This window comes from Eurosta solidaginis, chromosome 5, assembly GCF_040869045.1.
Source record: "Eurosta solidaginis isolate ZX-2024a chromosome 5, ASM4086904v1, whole genome shotgun sequence".
Classification (NCBI taxonomy): Eukaryota; Metazoa; Arthropoda; class Insecta; order Diptera; family Tephritidae; genus Eurosta; species Eurosta solidaginis.
This window is the reverse complement of record NC_090323.1, coordinates 268008244-268031921: the sequence shown is the minus strand read 5'-3', so window position 1 is coordinate 268031921 and position 23678 is coordinate 268008244. Positions and strand designations below refer to the sequence as shown.

The window sequence follows — 23678 nt, the reverse complement described above, 5'->3', positions numbered from 1 at the left end:
CTCTTATCCCTTTTGTGTTATGTAAATGCACACGGTAATTGCATATTGTGGTATGCAGCTTGGCTTTCTGGTACAACATTGTTAAAATATGTTCATATGTATGTATGTCTATGTTATGCTATGCCAAGATATCTCTTCGTGTTTTCAATTTTGTGAATACATCAGCAAACAATAAAATAGCAGTTGCTATTTTCTTTTATTTGGTCAATTAAATTCTTCTGTTTGTTATTTTTAATGTTTTAATAAAAACTTCTATGAATTTTGTAAATAAAACTACGCAAAACGAACACAAAAACGTTTTCCCAAAAACTTCGAAAATTCGAAAAAATTTAAGAAAAATTTCGAACTTTTTCTTTGGAGCTCTCTGAATTTTTTTAGGTATGCAGTTTTGTAGCCCAATCAATTTGAGTCTCACAAAGTACAAATTATAGTTTTCTTAAAATTTGCATTGATTTTTGACATATTTTCCCGAAAGGCATTTCAAATTTTCTTCCATATAAAAAGTGTTGCACGCCTTGTAAAGTGCAAAGTCTAAAGCAGCCTTCAGAAAAAAAATTGCTGAAAATCAATGCGAATTTTGAGAGACATATGACTTGTACTTTGTCAGATTAAAATTGATTGGGCTAAAAAACTGCATATTCAAAAAAATTCTGAGAATTACAGATAGTCGAATTTTCTACGAAGTTCAATAAACTTTTGCCTTAAAATATAGAAAGTAAAAGCAGAAGAATTTAATTGACGAAATTTTAAAATGAAGAAATAAATTCCTCTTCTGTTTTTATGTTCGCTGCTGTATATCTTTATCTTCTAGGAAGCGCAAGCACATAAGTATGTATGTTTGTTTAAATATCCAGGATAGTACGTGTCTTACATTCCACCCTCATGGATATCCGTACAGCACGTATCGCCAAAATTCGAACTGCAGTTTTATTGCATTTCCACCTTTTTCCCATAACCGACATATCACTTAAAATGTCTCATGTTGGCATCTTTTCTCTCATATCCTTTGCGGAAAAGTAATTTTTAGCGCTTTACTTCATCGCTATTTATACAAGGTGTTTCTTTTTGTGCTTACTGGCAGTTAGGAAAACAAATTTCTAAATGTAATTTAAGATCAGCTATCGGTAAAATTATCGAAAGGCCTTGTGACATCTATTACAGTGTCCAGCGCTTTAGTTCACGCTCCATACTTTTTTATCGCTTTCACAAAGAATCCGAAACCACAAACACACAAAAACTGTGATGAAAATTTTGACTATTCGGGATGATGGGGATATTAGTCAAGTCACAGGTTCACGATAAGAGGAGATGCGGGTGCGTGAGAGTGAAGCGGACGAAGCTAAAATTGCAATTAAAATCTAGGAACGATTCAACGGTAAAAGGGCGTAGCGGCTAATACCCATAGATATAAGGAAGGTACGAAAGGGCATTCGCGCACACATATGAAAAATAGTTAGTAATCGAAGTCACTAGCCGAAGTGCTCATTGAGAATAGAAATCATGTGCAGGATAAAAAACTTATTTACTTAAGTATAAGTCATAACAAACTATTGTTTTGTTTACAAAGCAAAGAACATAGCGTTAACAACTGCAACCAGGCTCGGTGCCTCGTGGCAGCTTGAGCGCCGACCATACGGCCATAGTAGTTAGCGTCATCAATCACAAGACGAACAGACTACCTGATTCACTATCTGCGCTTCGAGGGCGATCTTAAGGCCACAATAGAGGTGGACGGTTGGCGCAAGGGTGCTCAAATGGCGGACGAGGCGATACATGTGTACACAGATGGTTCCAAAATAGTGGAAGGAGTAGGATCTGCGGTATACTGTACTGATCCGGAAATAAACGGATCATACAGGCTGCCGGATTACTGTAGCATTTTCCAGGTAGAAATAGTAGCCGTAACCAAAGCGGTAGAAATCCTGGAAGAGAATAGCTTAAGCTACAACCGCGTTAACTTTTATATTGACAGTAAAGCAGCAATTAAGGCAATAATCTGGCAGAGCACAGCATCTAAATGCGTGTTAGAGTGTAAACAGTCACTGGAGAGAATCGGGATAGGGAGAAGCATACATCTATATTGGGTCCCAGGCCATATGGGAATAGATGAGAATGAAAAAGCGGATGAACTAGCTAAAAAGGGCGCATACCTTGAAGCTTGCTCCGGAGACGTCCCAATTAGACTGGGCGAGATTAAGCGAAGGCGAGAGGTGCACATGATCGACCAAGCAGGGAAAGCGTGGGTTCAAGCGCTGGGCTGTAAAGTATCGAAGATTATGTGTAGGCCTTGCAATCTTAGAGTAACAAAGTTGCTTCTATCATTAAAAAGAGAGAACTGTATCCGAATTAAAAAAAATTGTTTGTTTCGGATAAGCCATTTCTTTGTTATCAAGCGGGACTTTTATTTTGGCCTTAAAAAATAAAAGTGCGGATTTAACTTTTATTTCCGGACTTTCATTTTTAAAAGTCCGAGTTTAACTAGTTCTATCGGACTCAAAAAATAAAAATCCGAAAATAATTTTTATCTTGATCCAAATATATTAATAGTCCAAAATTAATAGTTTTCCAAGGAATTATATTATAAAAGGAATAACCGTTTCGGCCCCTGCTGCGAAATGCTACTTGCAGATATTTTGCATTTGTATGCATGCGCACTTTGTCATATTATTGTTCAATGTAGAGAAGATTGAAATAAATGTGAAGAAAAAACTAGGTTTGTCAATCTTTCATAAAATTATTCGGATCATGCAAGGTTGATTTCCAAATTAATAATGCTTATGCAAAAATGAGACCGGATTTTGATTAAATTAAACCACCCAGATTGATTCCACATTATTGAATAGAGTGGGTAAACTTAAATCAAAATCAAGTATTGAGAATAACCTTTGTGTCGTTTTCGAATTTAAGTACCTTAAATCAGCTTTATTGAGACACTCATTCATGTATTTTCTTCTCTTGTTCTTTTTTCTCCATGTACTCCTTGGTTCTTTTGGTGCTCCTTTTCAAATGCCCTAGTGCAATAAGTGAAGCGAAAAATCTTCATAATATACAAACAAACCATATATTCCTAAATCCCAGCAAATATTTTTATTTCTATATCAGCTTGAGTGAAATTTGGAAACAAATCTAACGTTCAAGTTTTAAACACTAATTTTAAATGTATCTAAACATATTGCGGCGAATATTAGCATCACTATGATGTTAGTAAATAATCAAAACAACAAGAACAGCCTACAATACTTACGTACATATAAGGGGACTAAGAATATCTCACATACACATATGTAGTCATCAGCTAAGAGAAGTTGTTACTCACCCATTCATGTATATAGCTAAATTATCAAGCAGGAGATACAACAGTTCTAGAAGTTGAAACGTCTAGACCTTTGGAGAAATATGCGGACGAGGCAACAGAGAGTATAAAATCAGCGCAAGCTGAGGAATGACTAATCAGTTTGATTTTAACACGCTATTAGTTGTGAAGTGAAGTATAATTGCGAAGTACTCCCAAAGTAATCTAAATAAAGCCCATTTTGCAACACTGAATATTGCAGTTATTTATTCGACAGTTCAGCGACTCGAACGTTAGCAGAAGGTGCATAATAACCAGGATTTCCCTAAATTCATTACAACATCATTGTCAGAATAAAAGGCTCGATAGGGATCCCAAAATTGCTCAGTAGAGAAATTCTTTACTCTTTATTAAATTTCAAACTTATAAATTTTTTTACGCGAACTTCGAGGGCATGTCGAGGTTCAAGAATCCAATGTGAATAGGGAAAAAGTTCTTGTCGAACAATTTCAAGTAATCGTCAACTCTAATTTTTACATCACCGCCTAATGCCAACATCGATTCATTTCCTATTGATTTATATTTCAAAAAGCTGACTGGGTACACGTGCGAGCTTGAATTCTAATATGCTCGCCTCTTCTTCTTCTTTTACGGTGTTTATATGTATTTGAAATTTAATTGCCGTCTGTGGCTCTGGTCGCTGGTGATTTCGTGCCAATTAGCGAAAATTGATTTCGCTTCGTTGAGCGCTCACAACCGTGGAACCAAATATTATTTTACACATTCTTTCATTCATCCAGAGGTTCTAATGTTAAAATTCATTCAAGCGGAATTTATTTAACGAATTGTGTTTAAAGATAGCAAATAATTTCCGATTCTAAGAATACCAATATTCAAGTTTACTTAAACGAAAACCGCGCATTGTGCAAAAAAATAAAAATAAAAACTAAACGAATTGAAGAGGAAGCTTTTAATGATTGCAAAGAGGTAGAAATTCCATAGATTTTAAGAACTTAGTTGAGCATTCAATTCAAAATGAGCATAATCAATATGGTGTGTTTGATCAAGAACGCTTTTGAGGTTATTAAACAGACTCACACATAAGCTCTTGTTTCTAAGCGACTTTTAACATTTATATTTCCAGCACTTATTTATTTTTCGTATATTCCATTGAAATTAATATTACTTTTTGGCGTTTTTTATTACTCTACTTTGATTATCGTTTACCTGTCACTAAGCATTTTACATAAATTAATGCATATATGCTTTTATTTAAGTGTAAATCCATTATTTAATTTAAATTTTTATTGCAACTGATGACTGTCAAACGGGTTTTAAATTTCTTCACAATTTTATTAATTGATTAATGCATTTGCTTAATTAACCGCCACTTTGTATATGGTATAACGGCACATATTAACAGTACTTTTAAAGTTGTTAAAACATAAAAGTTTCTAGATTTGTTGTTTAAACAAAGAATCCTGGCCTTTTGAGATTTGTTGACTTTACTTTTTTTGTGAAAGTGTCATCTCTTCACCAGTCTTCCCTCATACTATATGAACGAATGAAGAACAAAAAGCAGCATACTGTAGCATCACAAACAGTGATTACTTCTAACTACCACTAAACAAGCCACCACTGTTGAAGGTATCAGCACGTGAACGACACCATCGCCTACCGCGATGGCTTAAACTTCTCAAATAGTTTATCATGATTTTACTTAAGTGTAAGTATATGTACCTAACAAAGCTATGAAAAGTGCAATTCTTCAGTAAAGTAAGCCTGTACATACCACTTTTTTTATCCTGCACTTGTACTCCACTCCATGCGGTGACTTCGGTTGCCAACTAATTTTAAGTGTCCGGAGCTAATAGCGAATACAACTCACACCGCGTTCCTTCACCTATTGCAATACAGTGGTGCGTCCGATTAAATTTAGGTTCAGTTTTGCATCGCCAATGAACCATCTGTTTACTTGGTGCCAAACCACCGGTCATTTGGCCATCGGCCTATCCTTTATTTAACATCATCAATCCGTTCGTTTGGCGGCCACCGTGGTGTGATGGTAGCATTCTCCGCCTACCACACCGTGTGCCCTGGGTTCCCACCCCGGGCAAAGCAACATCAACATTTTAGAAATAAGGTTTTTAAATTAGAAGAAAATTTTTCTAAGTGGGGTCGCCCCTCGGCAGTGTTTGGCAAGCGCTCCGGGTATATTTCTGCCATGAAAAGCACTCAGTGAAAACTCATCTGCTTTGCAGATGCCGTTCGGAGTCGGCATAAAACATGTAGGTCCCGTCCGGCCAATTTGTAGGGAAATCAAGAGGAGCCCGACGCAAATTGGAAGAGAAGATCGGCCTTAGATCTCTTAGATCGGAGGTTATCGCGCCTTACATTTATTTTTTATTTTTTAATCCGTTCATTATTTGACATCGAGTTTTTTTGACGTCGAGGCATCAATTACTGATTCATCGAGTATTCGGAAACTGATCCACCACCCTGTCTGTTGTTGCTAATAGCCTTGTGAGTCGGTCTAACAATCCCACCTCCTTCTTTAGTACCAGTAACCATCCACCAGTAAAACTTCCGCCGTCATATTATTATTTTTATTATAAGGCTCGAAGGACCAAAATGTCAAGCCGGGGCACTCTCTATGGGCTTATGCTCCGGAATGACTCAAATTATGGGAATGAGACGGGAGAGATAAAGTACACCAAAATGAAAATGAGTTAGTTTGAATTCGGTACAATGGTTTTATTATATTTATATAATATAGTATAAAAACGATGAAAATACAAAGGTATGTATTTAACTTTAAATTACCTTCGATGTGGTAGCTGCTCCGATGCTCCTGACTGCAGTTGTTGAAAGTCAAAAAGGAAAGAAAAACGAAAAGTAACTAGGATTTATATCGGACCGGCCGATCATAGGCCTTTTCGTTCAGTTTCCCCTTAATTCGAACTCTAACATGCATTTGTGTGCAACAGTTAGACAATAAAAAAGTGCACATTAGGGTGGCACGAGATATTTAGCTTATCGGCCTAAACATCCTGGCCCCCTTGCGGTAAGAAAGCATATGTGTCTAGGGCAGCCGCAGAAACTACCATTTCGAAAGCTGTAAATGTTGTAAACTAGAATATAAGAAAACATACGTGGATTAAATTCAATTGCACTGTCCAATATGTCTATCGAAAAAAAAGAATGTGGTAGAGGCGATGCAATATTGTCACAATTTAAATATTAATTCAAAAATTCAAAATAGGAGGTTTTGCATTTAGGCGCCTCATATAATATTCGTTATTTGAAAAAAAAAAAATTTAGTAAAACCTTAAGTTTAATGTTAAAAAGTTTAGACATTGGTGACTCCGGAGAGTACCGCTCCAAGAACTAAGCGGATGGACGTCGACCTATAAAATTGAGGGTCTGCCAGCCGAATGTGGGTGTAGCTGCTGGCTATCGACGAGTCCAGATTGCCCCCTGGCGACACCCTCTGATAATATGGGATTAGGGTAGCGTATGTGGATATACGTTTATTTTCGCCATGCTTCCCTCTTAGACGAAGAGTACAGCTATCTTGCTCACTGATCCTGGACGGGGTTAATCCTAATTCATATGCCAAATCGGATGACATGATTGTATGTGGTGAGCAGGCGTCAATGAGGGTTCTGACAGGGTGGAGACGTCCCATGGCTTCTACTTTTACCACTGCGGTGGGTGCAATCGCGAGAGTTAGCCGCAATGTTGGTTGACTGGCTGCGTGTTCTCCTATTAGACCATTGCGAAAGGTTGTCGGCTTACGAAGCTGGCGTGAATTACTTATATCCTTCCCATGTCGCTGTCGATGCAGGTGGAGGGGCCTTGACTCCACTCCGCGCTTGTTGTCTTTATTTTGTCGGGTAGGATTTTGGCGTTCGTGTTGTAAGCGGGGTCTGAGAGACCGAGTCTCCAATCCCCTGGTAAGGGCCGGGCGAAGAGGCCGTGTCTCCGCTCCGGACCGAAATACGTCGTAATTTGTTTGGGTTTCAGGACGAAGAGGTCTGTTCTCCGTTCCAATCTCCGAGGCGTATAAAGTGATTACGTCGTCGTCTTCTTCAGCTACTTGCGTGCTCCAAGGTTTGCTGCATGCTTGCCAAAGAAGGTTTAATTCTTCGTTGTTGTCCTCTAGGTGGAGAGTTGAGTGGTGCTTCTTACCGCACTGACGGCATCTCCCTTGACTTGTGCATTCCCTAGTGAAATGGTCCGTAGCCAGGCAATTTCCACAGAATGACCCTTTTAGGGCTTCGCGGAGTCGTTCCTCTGGTGTCTTGGCGCGGTATATGGGGCACAGACGTATAGGGTGTTTTTTTTTTTCACAGAGATGGCACTTTTTGTTCAGACTTGATGAACCCTCAGCATGCTCTTTTAATGCGCGGAACCGACCCATTTTGCCGGAAAAGGTTTTGGTTATAACTCTTAAAAAACAAAATGATTTGAGTCTGTGTTTTACTGAGGTCGGGTGGCGAGAGATTGGACGATTTGTCTCGGGCGTCGAAAATTTTCGCTTGTTAATTTTGTTACAGATAATACATTATGCGATAGCAAATGTCACTATGGCCTAACATTAAATTGAGCAGTTTGAGTGCCCTACACGGATATGTGATTGTCTTAAAGTGCGAATAGACGGCGCGCTTGCAACATCCTAGAGCAGCTGACAGATCGACATATTCTAAAACGTGATTGCTGATCACATAAAAATCCAAAACCACAAAAGCTGCTGTTTGAAATTTACGTGTCGTGAAAAAATTAAGTTTTTACGCATACTAGTAAGTTGTCTATAGTTCTTTAAATATAAAATATGCAGTCAAGTGGCTCCAATGAGTTACGCCAATTTCCCGATTACAACAGTGCCAATAGTGTAAGCAGTCCACCAGCACAAATAAATGTAAATTCTCCAAGCCATTCGTCTGGCGCTGCAAGTGGTGGAGGCTTTGGTAATAATGCGCTCAACGATTAAAGGTATGATATGTCCAACTCTGCTGGTATATTGGGTGATTTTGGTGTGGGTAGATATGCAGGCTGATGATGCTGGTGCAACAAGGTATCCTTACGATGGAATATTATCAGCAATTCCTTAATGTAGACGCTTTTGTTGTATTGGAACGTATTGCGAATTCAATGATACAGAAACGTGCTGGTGCAAATTATTTGCGTTTACGTATTGGACACAATCCCGATTTGTATGGCGCCTTCTGGATCACTGTAACGTTGATCTTCTCGATTGCTATAAGTGGTAATATAGCTAGCTATTTGCACCACGCCAAGGATAACTACCATTGGCGTTATAATTTTCATTTGGTATCTTATGCTGCTACTTGTATTTCCAACTATGCCAATCTTTTTCCAATGGCGTTATGGGCTGTATTCAAGTATAGCTTGAAACCAATTACTGATGATGTGGAAACTGAAAGTGCCGACTACTCCCCTTCTCTATTGTCCCTAATGTGCTTCTATCGTTATTCACTCAATATATATATATATATACACCCGTATCCCGGCTTTGGGTCATACAGATGGGCTTACTACAATGGCTACTATTATGGCCTATTATGGTTTCGTGTTTGTTGTCACTAAGACATTAATTTAGTTTTGGGTGTGATATTTTAAGAAAAATATTCGTTGATTTAAAAATTTAAGTTATGCTTTTAATGACGTATTTCTCGCATATTTCTTAGAAAATTTCAACAAATTTTCCATTCAAAAGAAACTTTCCACGCTGAAAACGTCAAATAGGATATTGGTTCATAGTGACTAAAACGCAGTTCTGCTCATCTATGTCGGGCAGACAAAACTAAAGGGATATATTAACGAGTATTTGCAGTGGCAGATTGGTTTTTCCTTCTTGTTTGGATTCCTAAAGGGCCTCGTTAGGTGGGAACAAGAGCGGTGGGGCGGTTTCTCCTGGCTTCTCCGCGTTATCCGGTGGAAGTAAAACCAACTTGGTCAGTGGCCTCGTCACTTCGCCCTTTTCAGTTGTGATGTCTACAACTCTGACCCGGTCATCGGGACCAGGGTGGAGGTTGGCTATTCGGCCTAATCGCCATTCGTTAGGAGGGAGATTGTCCTGTTTTATTACTACAAGATCCCCAGTTTTTATATTTGTCTTGGGATATTTCCATTTATTGCGCTTCTGTAGCTCAAAAAGATATTCGTTTTTCCAACGCTTGCAGAAGTGTTGGTGTAAAACCTATTTAGATCTATTGCGCTTGACCTTTCAGCCTATCACTGTATGTGTAGGCTTTTAATGTATATCTGAGTACCTCTTCAGGATTTTTACTCCAAATCATCCCACCTGAACTCTCCCGTATCTGCCTTGTCGTAGCTATGCATTCGCAGATAATGGGAATCGGCCTGTCATCCGCAGCTCACAAAAGCGACAAATTTATTGAGGTGATATCCTCAACTGAGTGTCCAGTATAGTAATAAGTTTAGCTGTTGCTTGGAGTAAGCAGTTTGAGCTGGCTATGCCTTTAACTGATTTGTTTCCCAGTTACTTATGGCTTTCCTATAGTATGCCCTTGTGAGTCGACAGAAGGGCTCTGAGCCATTTAATGCCACTATATCACGCTGCTTAACTAGGTAGTCTGCCTGTTAATGACCTTCATGACTCTGCTGCCTGGGAACCCGTCCTAATAAAATTTTATTTTTTGCTCCAATATCATGTATTACTCCAATGCATTTATCCCGTTTTTCCGTCATCAAATATCGATCCATCCGCAAAGCAGGCCTCTGATTCAGGGTCAGTATATTGATGTTTACAAAGAGTTCTCTACACAATTGATATTTCAAAGTTCCGTGAAATTCTGAGCTTGGGGCCATTGCATCACGTAGTTGCAATATGAATTTCTATGAATTTACTTAATACCTTCATATGCACTGTCATGTTCTTAGGCCTAAAAATATTTTGAAGGCTTAGTGCAGCAAGTGTTGTCTCTTCATCTAAAAGAACATAAGAGAAATGTTGTATTTCGACGTCATACGCCCCATCACTCTGTTAGAAACAAGCCAGCTTCTCTGCGATTCATTCTTCACCGGTTTCACCGATAGTTCTGGCATATACGTTAACCGAATCACGGTTCACCCTCATTTACTAGCCGGCGTCGCTTACCGGCAGCTTGGGCACTGTCCGCTGATTGTACATTTTAATCCCATCATCGCGGTTGATTACCACTTTCCGGCACTGTGTGTGTGTATGGTTTATATACCACCAACAAAGTAGCATGTATTCAAAGCAAATAGAGCCTATTCGACCCTGTTTTGCCTGAGCTGTCCCACAGCCTTCACAGAAAATTAGTCACAAATCCAAAATGTCAAAGAACGTTGTGCAACACCAACAGCACCATCATGAGTTCTCTCCCAGCGAAAAAGAATCACGATTTCTTACCAGTCGTGACGTATGGCTTATTATGGGCCTAAATTGGAAATATATAGGATTATCCCTGTATTCTTCCAAAAAATGTTCTCCAACAATCTCCTCTGATGCCAACGGTATGTATCTAAGAAAGGTTAATGCTGATCTTTATTATCTTAACGCAAGGAATAAAAGGTCAAAAGTTTTGCTGACTAGGTCATTTTAAAAAATATTCCTATCCACTCCGGTGAAGGAGAGGATGAGGAAGATGTACCGGGAGAGGGAAAGGGAAAGAGTGTGGAAGAAAGTCAGAGAGAGAGGATAAGGAGAGGAAAAGGGAGAATGAGAAGGGGGTAAAAGGAGAAGGGGGAGGAAAAGGAGGTGCAGACGAAGAGTACGAGTATAAAAGCGGTACAAAAAGAAGAAAAAGGAAAAGGTTTTGTAGACATGAAGAGGTACGGAAGACCATATTTCGAATGTATCCGATTAAAATTTTCGTCCAGAACAACCTCTGATGGGTACGTAAAAAAATTGGACTGAATTTCTACTCTTTCATAAGCCATAAAATATCGAAAACTTAAGATAGCTCTGTTATTGTTAGAGATTTTTTACAGCATTGAATCCTCCAAAATTTACCTTCGGGTATTTAGTACCCTGTTTTCTATATACTTGGGCTTAAATATATGTATGTTAATATTGTTATTTGTTTATACCCGTTGTAGTGGTTACACACTGCTTTTTAACTAACTAAAATATTGTGTCACATTCCTAATAGATTTCAATAAATCTTTATTACATTTGCATTTGCGTATTCCCAATAAAAAATAGCGTAACCGATAATATGAAATAAGACACGCTACATGAAAGCCTCGTGCTCCGACAACTAATGTACCATCTAAGATCTTACGATAAGGCTTTAATTCACATAGATTATTTGACTTCCCGATAAATTTTTGCGCTCGAAAAAGTTTAATCTCCTGTCTGATGACACCACCGCAGTAAAATATTAAGAGCAGGTTTTTCTCTTACAAATATCAGGCATCCTAATATGAACAAGTGCACGATTTTGTGATGGGTTTGTATACATTTGTATATGTGTATGTACGTACGATATCTGATATCTTTATCTTAATGCACCTTACAAGTAGTCATTAATTTATTTACTATTTATAATAGCGTTAATTACACGCAAGAAACACACCGATCGGCATAGGGGAAGTTAGACGAGGTGGCAGCAAATGTGGCACGCAAAGTACATAGGCGACGAATTATTAGCACAACTCGAATTACAAAAGGGGGACGTGCTGCACTGCTTTTGAATGACTACGCAGACACAAGTGCGATATATGTATGAATAAAGTTTATCAGCATTTCAGCACAGAACGAACACACTTACAATGTATATTTTAATTCGAAAAACGCTTGTCGGCAATTTTAATTAAAACCTCACACTCGCAGTCTCATATACTTAAATAAACATTTACACATTCATTATACAAGCACCAACAGCACCCCAGGTACAGACATGCGTACATGCAACATGAAATATTTCCAATTTAATAGCTTCATTTAATCGGCAGCCTACACACCATCGTACTATGTCGTGCAACCTGTCAGCTTTTGTCATTGCCTTCCTCTTTATCTACTCTCGCTGCACTCCTCTTTTGTATTTTATTTATCGGAATTTCATATCTTGCCTGTTTGATTACCCCTTCCAAAAAGCAAATGTATTGAAACGCGTTTATCTGCACCAGACAACGCCTACGCACCGCACCGGTGGCATACCTGCCAAAAAGGCAGGCAGCTGATCGAGCGTCAAACAGACAGCCACCCAGTCTCGATACGACAGCATTCCATACCCAGACGCGTAGCCAGCACACTGGAGAATTGAGCAATTTTTTGCCAGCACAACAGCTGCAAATATATTTACATATAGACACACATACAGTATGCGACAGACAAGGCACATGATACCAGGGATGCACCTTAACGTTAAGCTAATCGTTTATCAAAAAATTTCCACCGTTTCCGTTGAAACACTTCGAAATATTATCGATAAAGAAATTATCAAGATAAATTGTATCTCGTTTTTAACCGAAACAAAAAGCTTTCGTTAACGTTAAAACCGTTAACAAAAACGTGATACTTTATGTTTGAATTGTGCTGGCAATGCTATAGCCATGGTGAAGCCGTAAGGTGGTAACAGCGAGCGCACATACACACACAAACTCCATGTAATTTGTTTGTGTAATTCGTTGGTGGTAACGTCAAAAATACTCTGAGAAATGTTCGTACTGTCAAAATTCATGAGAAAAGTTGCAATCAGCTTGGCTAATGCTTTCACCATTAATGACTCCGCCATCAATCAGCTTTGCCAGCATAGTTTGAAATTAATAATCAACATAAACGATTTGATTTCGTTTTGATATGGCAGAAAACGAGACGAAATCATTTCGTTAATTTGACGTTCTTAACGTTAATAAACGAAACGAAATGATTTTGTTTCGTTTATTAACGTTAATTACCGTAACGAAATGATATCGGTTCGTTGGTTAAGCATGCCTGCATGATACTGTGACGGTATTACCCCTCCATATTATGCATTGCCGACAGAAACTTAACGCAACTCAGTCGGCAGTTGAAGCAGACAGACAGAGCAGCGAGCAGAAACCTCAACGAATAGTCAGACAGCAAAAAGCACCTTGACACCGGTGTTGCCAGTGTAAGTTGTCTAAAAATCTTCATTTTTAAGAACAACAAACTTCAAGAACAGATTTAGCCAAAAAAAAATCATTTTTATTTTCGAAACGTCAGCTTCATCATCTACGAAAAATACGTCTACGCGCCTTTACTTGGTCTTCATCACAAAATGTGGATTTTTATCAATAGTTTCGTAGATAAAGCCAACTTGGACACAAAAGACACGAATATCAACATTTGATTTCAATAACAAGGAGCTATGCGAAGGGCAAAATAGGTTGGGTAGCTGCTACCGTGTTAAGGGGCGCCTTATTTGGACACTGTTTTTATCCGTTTCGTCACGGTATTTTCTAAGGCTAGTAGCGTTTTTTTAGGAAAAATCACTTTTAAGGCAGATATTTGATCCTGGATATTTAATCGTTCTTGCAAAGCTGAACAGCTTTTCGGTAGTTCGGCTGGCAATATCCAGAATATTAGGGCACACTGCAATTACTGGAATTACATTAAACGGTGCGCTGTTAACGCTTACATCAAAATGATAAGTATATTTTAGCTAACCCTATTAATTCTGAAAGCGTCAGGAGTCAACAACTGGCCAAACGAATTTCGGCACTTTGTAGGATGTGTTATGGGCTTTCTTAGTCCATGAGAGGACGACCTATCCAGAAGCAGAGAGCAAGTGGTTAGCGGAATTCGTACTTGTATCCACAATCAATTTGCTATTGCCTGCTCGGACAAAGAGATCATCGTGGCCTGTGGCCAAATAATTCACTAATCAAAATGTAATTCGATGTCACTGCGAGTGAGATCAAGCATTCCCTGACAGCTCCCGACCTCACCCTAATAGGGGCTTCCTCTGACTGAAAGAGGCTGCAGCGATCGGACTAACTAAAGTTTTGTATTCCTGACAGAATACCTTCCTTAATCCTCACATATGCTTAGTCTTAATCTTTCCCTTAACCTGCTCACTAAACGCACATACCATATTACTTCCGTATTCTGTTCATACCTTTAGGGAATACGGTTGATTAATTAAGCAGCAGAGGCGGCAGCTAGCAAGCAGTAGGCTTTCTGGTAAGAGATGAAATCAGGTGCAAGAATGGCCGTGATTGACAAGCTAATATACCGCCTATGAACCCATTTTTTCTGCCCGAGCTATGGCCATTTTACACATAATCTTAACCTCGGACCTCAGCTATGCATTTCATGTAAGTTGAGGGCTGGTATGAGGAAACTCGCTTTTTCCTACGAGCGCTAATTGCTGACCCATTTTGATCGTCTTCATCGTAAAAGAAGTATCCATTTCTGTCTTCATCAGTATCTAAGTGTTAAAAATTTTCACATATGTGCAATTTTCGAAAACATAAAATAACATAATTTCCTCATTTATGGCAACACTGGGTGCCACCACAGCAGTTTCTGCTGTCTGCCAACTCGTCGCAAAAGGTGTATGTGTTACCTTGACGCGTTTGTTGTTGCGTAGCCCCAAGCAGATATACAAACTTGTGTATTTAAGTAGGTACGCAAGCGTCTTAGTGAAGGCGTCAATATTTCCTAGCTGAGGCACACAGTTAACCCACTTGGTGAACGCCTCTTTGCACCTCATTAGATTTGCAATCGATTAAATCCTGATGGCTGGCTGGCTGACTGGATACCCTTCCACCGCACACAGGTCTTGCGTGGTTTTAGAAACGCGATTTGTGTCTTCATACTGGTACTATCGTCTAACATACATATGTATTTTCTTAACTCAATATGTAGATAGCCTATGTTTCTGTCTGTCTGACAGTCGCTGCTGATTTTGGGCACATCTAATGCCGCGCATAATGTGCCACGTCGCTTCGAATTGCATTAAATCTTTAGCCAAGCGAATTATCGCACCATTGACTTGGAGTGCGTGGGACGCATGTCTTAAAATGGGCTTTGCTCCGTTAGCGCCTCTGCACCGCGTAATGTGCAGCAAGTCGATGTAATAAATAGATTTTTCAATTGTTTGTCGCGCAAACATTCAAGCTCCACTCACGTGTTACAAAAATCTACAAGAAAATTGTGTGTGGCATATTCATAAGATATTGTATGCCTGTATATATATATATATATATATATGTGTGTGTGCGCGTGTGTGTTTGCGTATTAGGGTATCAGCGGCTTGAAGTGCGCTCATGCGCAGTGCCGATTTGAAAATGATATACGTTCGCCCATTCGATTGCAATGCTACCTACAATTAACGGAGCCACGCGCAACAAAAAAATACAAAATAAATATTAAAAAAATACTACAAAAATCAAACAAGTAAATGCTGTAAATGCAACAACAACGCTAAAATAAAACGGACAAAAAATAAACAAGAAAGAAAACGAATAAATAAATAATAAATCAAAAGCCAAAAATCAAGTAGTCGTATATGTAAGTAACGCGCATGCGCTTTAGCTTTCTGAATTATTTATGAAATGTATAAATTACAACTGAAGTTGCTACTAAATTTGTTGTCATTTTTTTCGCTCGCTGTTATTGCTTTTGTTTTTGCCTTATGCGTAGTAGCCTACACTTGGTTGTACGAGAAGAGACTTAATGCATTGTATTTGTGATGATTAATGTTTTACACCCAACAAATAACAAATTTGATAATATTTCCTGGGATAGGCAAAATAAAAATACTTACTTTGGAAAACGTTTTTCTAAGCGAGAACGGCAGTGGTTTTGCAAATAATTCGAATTTCGGTCAAGGAGAGCATCTCAGCGAAAACTCATCTGCTATCAAGTGCGGTTAGGAGTCGGCCGTGCAGTTTGTTTCAACACGCTCATTAAGTAGCTTCCAACTTTGGGCTTATTGGGCTTGATTATAATCGGGCACCCAACGATGGGCTTATTGGGGTTGATTATGATCAAGCACCCAACGTTGGGCTTCGTGATGGATTTGGTCGATATTTAACTGTGACAAAGTTGCAACTCAATCCAACCAAATGCCTAAGCCCATAGAATTGTAAAGGTTTACAAAAAACCCTCGAACTAATTTGATTAAATTATCAAGCGCCCAACGTTGTACTTCGTGATTGCTGTGGTTGATCGTTAACTGTGATAAAGTGCTAACTCAATATGGAGTTGCATTCCAATCGGGTGGCTGAAGCTGTAGAATGGGCAAGGTATATAAATAGGCATCGAACTTGAAATCTATTAAATTTCCCGAAAGTACCCTGTGTTCTTCACTTTTGGTACAACTCGAAATACACAGGGATTGAATGCACCAATATTCTAATAATCTTTCGATGTTTGATCGAGAGTAATTCCATTACATGTTTTTTTATGCCATCATATTTCGTGATCACTCAAACAAGCGCTGGGTATAATATTTTCGGGCTTAACCCAAACATGGTCACTCCATTTTTGTCACTACTTGTAATTACAGTAATGACAGCGAAGATAATTTTGTTTGTTATCAACGTTTTCATTTTAGTATTATTTTAGGCACTTTTGTATGTACAAAAGTTTATGTGCATGTGAATGTAAGAAAATGCACATTACCTTTTATATAATTTTCTAGATATTTTAGCATAACTCGTTTTTTTGCAATATTTTTTTCTTCTTCATTTCGCAAAATGCCTACGCATTTACCAACTTCATGCACCGAATGGCTGCCTGGCTGCCACGGAATTTCACAACATTTTCTCAGCGTTTTAATTGTACGCTTCATTGAAATGCTCGAAAAGCTGGTAGCAGCACAATGCGCAACACAAATTACTACAAAAAGTACCGCAATGTTCAGTTGTAAGCCACGAGATTCCTTTCAATTTCCTTTTAAGGCTCGCATCAGCCGATTTGTGCAAAATCAACGTTTTTCGAGTTTCCCATTATCTTAATTTTATGTATTTCATTCGTAACATTATTTTCTTCTTATTTTTTTTGTGTTTTTTGCTTATTGATTTTTGATTTAATTGAAATGGATGTTCCCCAGTGATTTCGTTAACATGGAATGGTGGTTTACAGTTGCTTTTATTTTTTCCGTTCCTATTCATTACTTATGTACTTAATTCATGTTTTAGTTGTCAATATTGGAATATTTCATAGCTCAAAAATAGCTCCCTATGCTTAACAGTTTTTTTTCTGAGGCATTCCCTTATTTGGATATGGAGCGTCGATTAATTCAATCAGTATGTCAGTAGCGTAGAGTTTGCATTGTTCATGCATACGTGAATTGATTAGAAATTAAGAAAAGTTGCAAAGCAGCATTTCAAAATATTTGTGTCATCGCGTTGGAAAAAAAATTGTTATCTATTAATATACCGGGACCTATCGAATAATCGTACAATTTTTGGTCTACCTTCAATGATTCAGATCGCTTACGATCATAATGACGGATTAAAAAATGAATATGTCGATATTTAAGTTCTCATGAATTAGCGAAGCGCCCAAATAAAGCACGTAGGAAAACGCGGCAAATTTTTTCTCTTCGCACCTAATTAGCGCCTAATTGGCGACAAAATACCGACCCATTAATTTTTTCGTCTATCGAAATTGCCTCGTTAACTTCACGTCCATATATCAATATATCCTTGAAATCGTATTCTATATCATATTTTATCATATGGTATTTTCGCAAAGCTGCTATTTCGTCCATTTCTGGCAAAATAAACTCTCAACCCCTGTAGTCTGCCTGGTCGCAGTCAGCAGTTTCTACCATGTGAAGTGACTTTTCAGATATCCCACAAGCTGTCTGTAGTCCCTACTGCTCAATCAGACCAAACACTTTGCCTGACCTTCAAATCTTTAATTTTGCACACCTATAGCCTCACGCCGCTTCCTAGCCTCGCCTTTGAAAAACATTCGCAAAGAGACCAACCTGAACATGTCATAGCAACATCAATTAGATGCAACTTATTTTGCCGCACCCGCCGTGGTGTCGTCATAGCGTTCTCTGCCTACCATACTCAAGATCCTGTTGATCACAGCCCAGGCAAAGAACATCAAAATTTTAGAAACAAGTTTTTTCAATTAGAAAAATGTTTTTCTATGCGGTGCCGCCCTCCGGCAGTGATTTGACAAACACTTCTAGTCATGATACAAAAAATGGAAGTAGTTCCATTTAGTGTGACGTTAGCCACTTGACTTTTCCGAGGACAATGACAATTTCACCAAAACCAAGCTACTAGATTGAAAAATTTTACGAATTTTTCTAATTTTGATGGATTTCATATTAACGGATACGACTAAATTACTTTCATAGTTATTTTAAATAAAAGAAGAAAAAAAATGAGCCGCATGCATTGGAAATATTTTAATACGAAATATCAGCCTAGAAAAGAAGGATTTTAATAAGTTTTTCGAGCTCCCGAAAATTGCTTTGGTGGAAGAAACGTGGATCGATACAAAGCAAGTGTTTACGTTTGATCATAACAAATTGACAAAACACGTTTGTCAACTGATTGTCCAAAGGAGGTCCTTATAAATCGACACCGCAATTTCTAAAGAGTTTAGCATACTTAAACGCAATTTTTATGAAATTGAATGGTGATAAATTTTCTACAAGTTCGCATTTTTTATTTATTGTATAATGCAAGCGTAGCGCTGGAGGAGGTAATTTTTAAACCATTTTTTAGGTAGACCATTGCCCTGTAGTTCTGCAGGTTAGTCACTAGCTATGAGAGTTCTTTTGCCCGCTGTATCAGGGGTCACCTTGGGGCAAGCCTCACCTATACACATTCTGTACCCTTTTAGCATTGACATGGATGTGGCGTCCCACAAACGTAACAAATTAAACACCTACCACTCACTGCAGACTTTGGAGGTACACTATTTCTCAACATGCCTTGAGAAATATCCAATGTAGAGGTATTATAGGGCCATGCTAGAACAACAGGATTTTTCGTGTATTTTTTTGTGTCTAGGGGTCAAGCTGCCATAAAGATAGTCATTGACCAATGTATGAGTCATTATCCATTATTTTTCAATAAAATTGCATGTTTTACTATATTCTCAATCGATATGTATGCACATGAATCGTGTTAAACCACATTATTATTGTCTCAGATGATCATTGCGTTTTTATCCTGAAGGAAATTTCCATCCCGAGAAACCGCAATTTCGCCTTAAACAGTAACGGTATGGCAACGCTTCTAACAACACAACAGACATTATGAAATTTCAAAAATCCCCAAATACGTAAAAAAATTTTGAGTGGAACTACCTTCTTTTTTATACCATGCTCCTATTGTATTTCTGCCATGAAGAGCTTCTCGGTGAAAATTCATCTGCCCTGCAGATGCAGTCCGGAGTCGGCATAAACATGTAGGTATCGTCCAGCCAATTTGTAGGAAAAATTAAAAGAAGTGCAATACAAATTGGAGGAGAAAATCGGCCTAAAATTGTTTCTGAGGTTATTGTGCCTTTAAGTTTTTTTTATTTATGTGTAAGTTTTGCTTGGCTCCTTTTCTCGTAGAATACACAAATAAAGACCTTTCCTATATATACCAATATATTTTATATACCGCATCATATTAACACAAGCCCAACCCAAAATTACACAAAGTTTATTGACTATTTAATGCATATCAACAAAATGCAAAATAACAATAACAATAACCATAATAACAAGAATATAAAGTTCTTCCATTACAAATCAATTAAATTTGCATTGGCTTGGGCACTTTAGCATGATGATGGTAACAACCACAAGCGCATTTGAAAATGATCAGAAATTTTTAATGCAATGCACAAAGTATCATGTTGCAGGTTGTGCATACCAACAACAACAATCACATTATGCAAACATACACACACAAGCACTCACATGATAGAAGCTGTTGTAAATTTTAATATATTTTGGCAGTGCAATGATTGTAAGGCCGATGAGCTTTTGCATATCGCAACCAACGACGTGTCGCCAAAAGATATTGACGATGAAAATATTGCTGATGATAGTCAATCGATACAAAAAAACGCACACAAACGTAGTAACACTTATGCATTTACGTGATTTATTATTTTCAAATTGTCATACACTCTTGTCTGACAATAATCGCGTGATAAATTGTTTATAAAATGGCGTCTGAATGCAATTGAAAATTAAAAACCAATAAAAAGGTTGAAAATTGCACAGCACAAGAAAAAAATTTGAATTTTACGCATACATTTTTTGCACACTGGATATTTCGTCTACAGCCGAAAACTTTTTTTTGCAACAACAACAATTTTTATTAGCGATTTTCTGACAGTTCCACTGTGACATTTTTATAACATTTTAATTTATTTACTTGTCATTTGGCTGCCAGCGACAGGCAAAATGTTATGCCATAAAATAAAAGGATTATAAGTGTTTTAAACTTTTGCGCCGACACTACCGGCATGTGGTTGTGTTTTTTTTTTTTTTTTTTTTTTGTTATACAAAAAAGTATTTGATTTTATATCAATATCGCTGTGCTCATCTGGACAATGAACTTCTGAACTCGCAAAATTTTTTCTTAGAGCCGTTTTCATGTAATTAAGAGCACATTGGTTTTTTCGTCAGAAACTCCACATACCTTCATTGGTTATACTTTCTTTTTATTGCGATTGCATATAGAACTTTTCCGAAATATTAACTTTTCTAAGAGGTCTTGCAAATCAAGAAAATTTACTAGATATGCATAAGTCTTCAAAAAGTTATTTCCAAATTTACTTTTTAGACCGATTACCGATGTGTTTGCCGATTTAACTTCCATGCGAATCTACAAAACGATTTCGAAATTATTTGGAAAAAGTCCCGAAGGCAACTCATGAACTAGTCCTAATTTGATTTCAAAATTTGGATTACCAAACGGTACCGAAATAAGTGCGTAAGGGTCTAGAATTGATTCCAAAGAAATAGTGATAATTTCCAAAAAAAAAAAAGTATAAGTCCGATGTGATCTGGAAATGACTACAAAATGGTCACGAAATTATGCTGAAATAATCTTGATAACCAAAAGTTTCGAAATGTTCCCCGAAAATGAATCCTGAAAACAACACCAAAAGAAAAAATCAAGAAATATTCTTAATCTAACTAATATTTTTTTATAAATTTAAGTTGATTATTTTTGTTTAAGTTGATGGTAAAATTTTTCTAAGAGGCACCAAAGCGAAGAATGAACGCAGTTTTTTCTAGCCCTTTTTCTACAAATTTTACGAATTGTTTTCCAAAAAATAGCGATTAATTATCGATTTGTTATCGAAAAGCTATCGATTGTTTATAGGAGCGTTATCGCTTTTCTATCGAAAATTTATAGATTCCAACAAAATATCAATAACTCGCCGAAAGAAAAACCATTACAAATCAGTAACTCACAAATAGATATTTTTCCACTTACAAATCGAAAACATTTCGAAAATATGACGAAAGCTTTTCTATGAGAAACCGGTAGCTACTCGAAAACACGTAGATAATTCACCGATGACTAAGCGACAGTTATTGGATAACAATTGTTATTCATAACAAGATAACAACACGTCGATAAGAAACAAATCAGATGCCGATAACAAGCTCATAATAATACCAGCTCTATAACTTTTTCGATTTTAAAATGGAATTTTTCCGAACCCTGCCAAAATTATACGAAAATGGTTCTTATATAATCATGAAATAATAGCTAAAACCCCTGTAGGGAAGTCAGTAGCTAATGATAGAAATGTCTGCTTCAGAAATAGTCCTAAAGATCGAAATGCCGTATGATTGTTCTGGTTTCATTTTGCAGAACCTGATAGTAGCAAAATGTTAAGTTTACATTATGCCTATCTATTGCGGTCGGAGAAATACATATAATAAATCACTCTTAATATTCTCAGTTATATTTATTATTATTATTTTTATTATTATTATTATTATTATTATTATTATTATCTACCGGACATAGTCCTCACAGATATGTAACAACTTAAACAAAAATTATCGAGATAGAAAAATATATGGTAACAATTTATAAATACAACGACATTATAACAAAAAATTTTTGTAAAAAATTCGCTACGGCTTAAATAAAACTACATGTAAAAACATTTATATAGTAATAGGAATATTGAAACATATTAATTGAAAAGAAAGTAATCAATAACATCAGCTTTAAAATGTTCTTTACATGAGCTAAAATCGGCATGATTGCAAACAGAGTTACATAAGGAGATCATTCTGTGAATAGGTTCATTATTTCCAAAATTCGTTCTACGCGTTTGGACGTAGAAAATGTATTTGTCCCTTAGACACCTTTCAGGTGCATAGAAGAGGAGAAGAAAAAGTAGTTCCGGAGAATCGATTTTGTTGTCGTAAATGTCTTTGATAAAGAAAATACCACAAATTTTCCTTCGAGTATTAAGGCACTGAATATTTAAAATTCTACATCTTAGTGCATAAGATGGCATCGATTCAAAAGTGAACATTCGTCGAAGCGCGAATTTAGTGAATCTCCTTTGAACTCTTTCTAACCGGCTGGAATGTGTTACAAAGTCTGAGTCCCAAATGATGCAGGCATATTCCAAAGTGGATCTTACAAGGCTAATGTAAAGACTTTTCAGCGTTAGCGGATCAAAAAAGTCTTTGGAATTACGTTTGAGAAAGCCGAGTTTTGAATTGGCAGCATTGATTATGTACTCCCTATGAAAGTCGAATCTAAGCTTCGGGTCTAAGTATACTCCTAAATCCTTAACAGTAGTTGTACGATTGAATGAGTCGCTATCGTTAAAGTAATAGCTGTTCATTATGCATGCGTTTCTCCGAGTGAATGTGATAATGTTACACTTGGAGAAGTTCAAGAAAAGACCGTTACTATTACACCATTTTATCAATTGCTGTAGCTCTATGCAGTCGCTAATGTGTTTAACTCTGTAATAAAGTTTTAGATCATCAGCGTACATCAGGCAACTACAAAATTTAAAACATTGGCAGATATCATTTATAAATAAAGAAAAAAGTAAAGGGCCCAGATGACTACCTTGTGGTACTCCTGATGTAACGATTATAGGCTTGGAGAGATTGCTGCCGATCTTTACTATTAATTTCCTGTTTTGGAGATACGACTCAAGCCAACTTAGGGCGTTGGAGTGGATTCCGAGTTTCTCGAGTTTATTAAGTAAAAGATTATGATTGAGACTATCGAAAGCTTTTACGAAATCAGTGTACAGAGTGTCCACTTGTTCGCCGTCCTCAATCGCATTAACCACAAAATTAACAAATATTGTGAGATTTGTGCTGATGGATCCCCTGGATAAAAACCATGCTGTTGAGGAACAATATAGTTTTTAAAAACTGCAAATAGCTGGTCATTTACAATTTTGTCCAGCAGCTTTGGGATGATGGAT

At 37.4% G+C, this 23678-nt stretch overlaps 1 protein-coding gene and 1 pseudogene across 12 annotated transcripts in view; both read left to right on the top strand.

Moving 5' to 3' along the window:
• The window catches only part of dally (division abnormally delayed protein), a 398607-nt gene that overhangs the window by 249871 nt on the left and 125058 nt on the right, over positions 1-23678 (top strand). The gene's annotated exons all lie outside the window — the stretch shown is intronic.
• LOC137253021 (protein YIPF1-like) lies at positions 8127-8910 on the top strand (annotated as a pseudogene).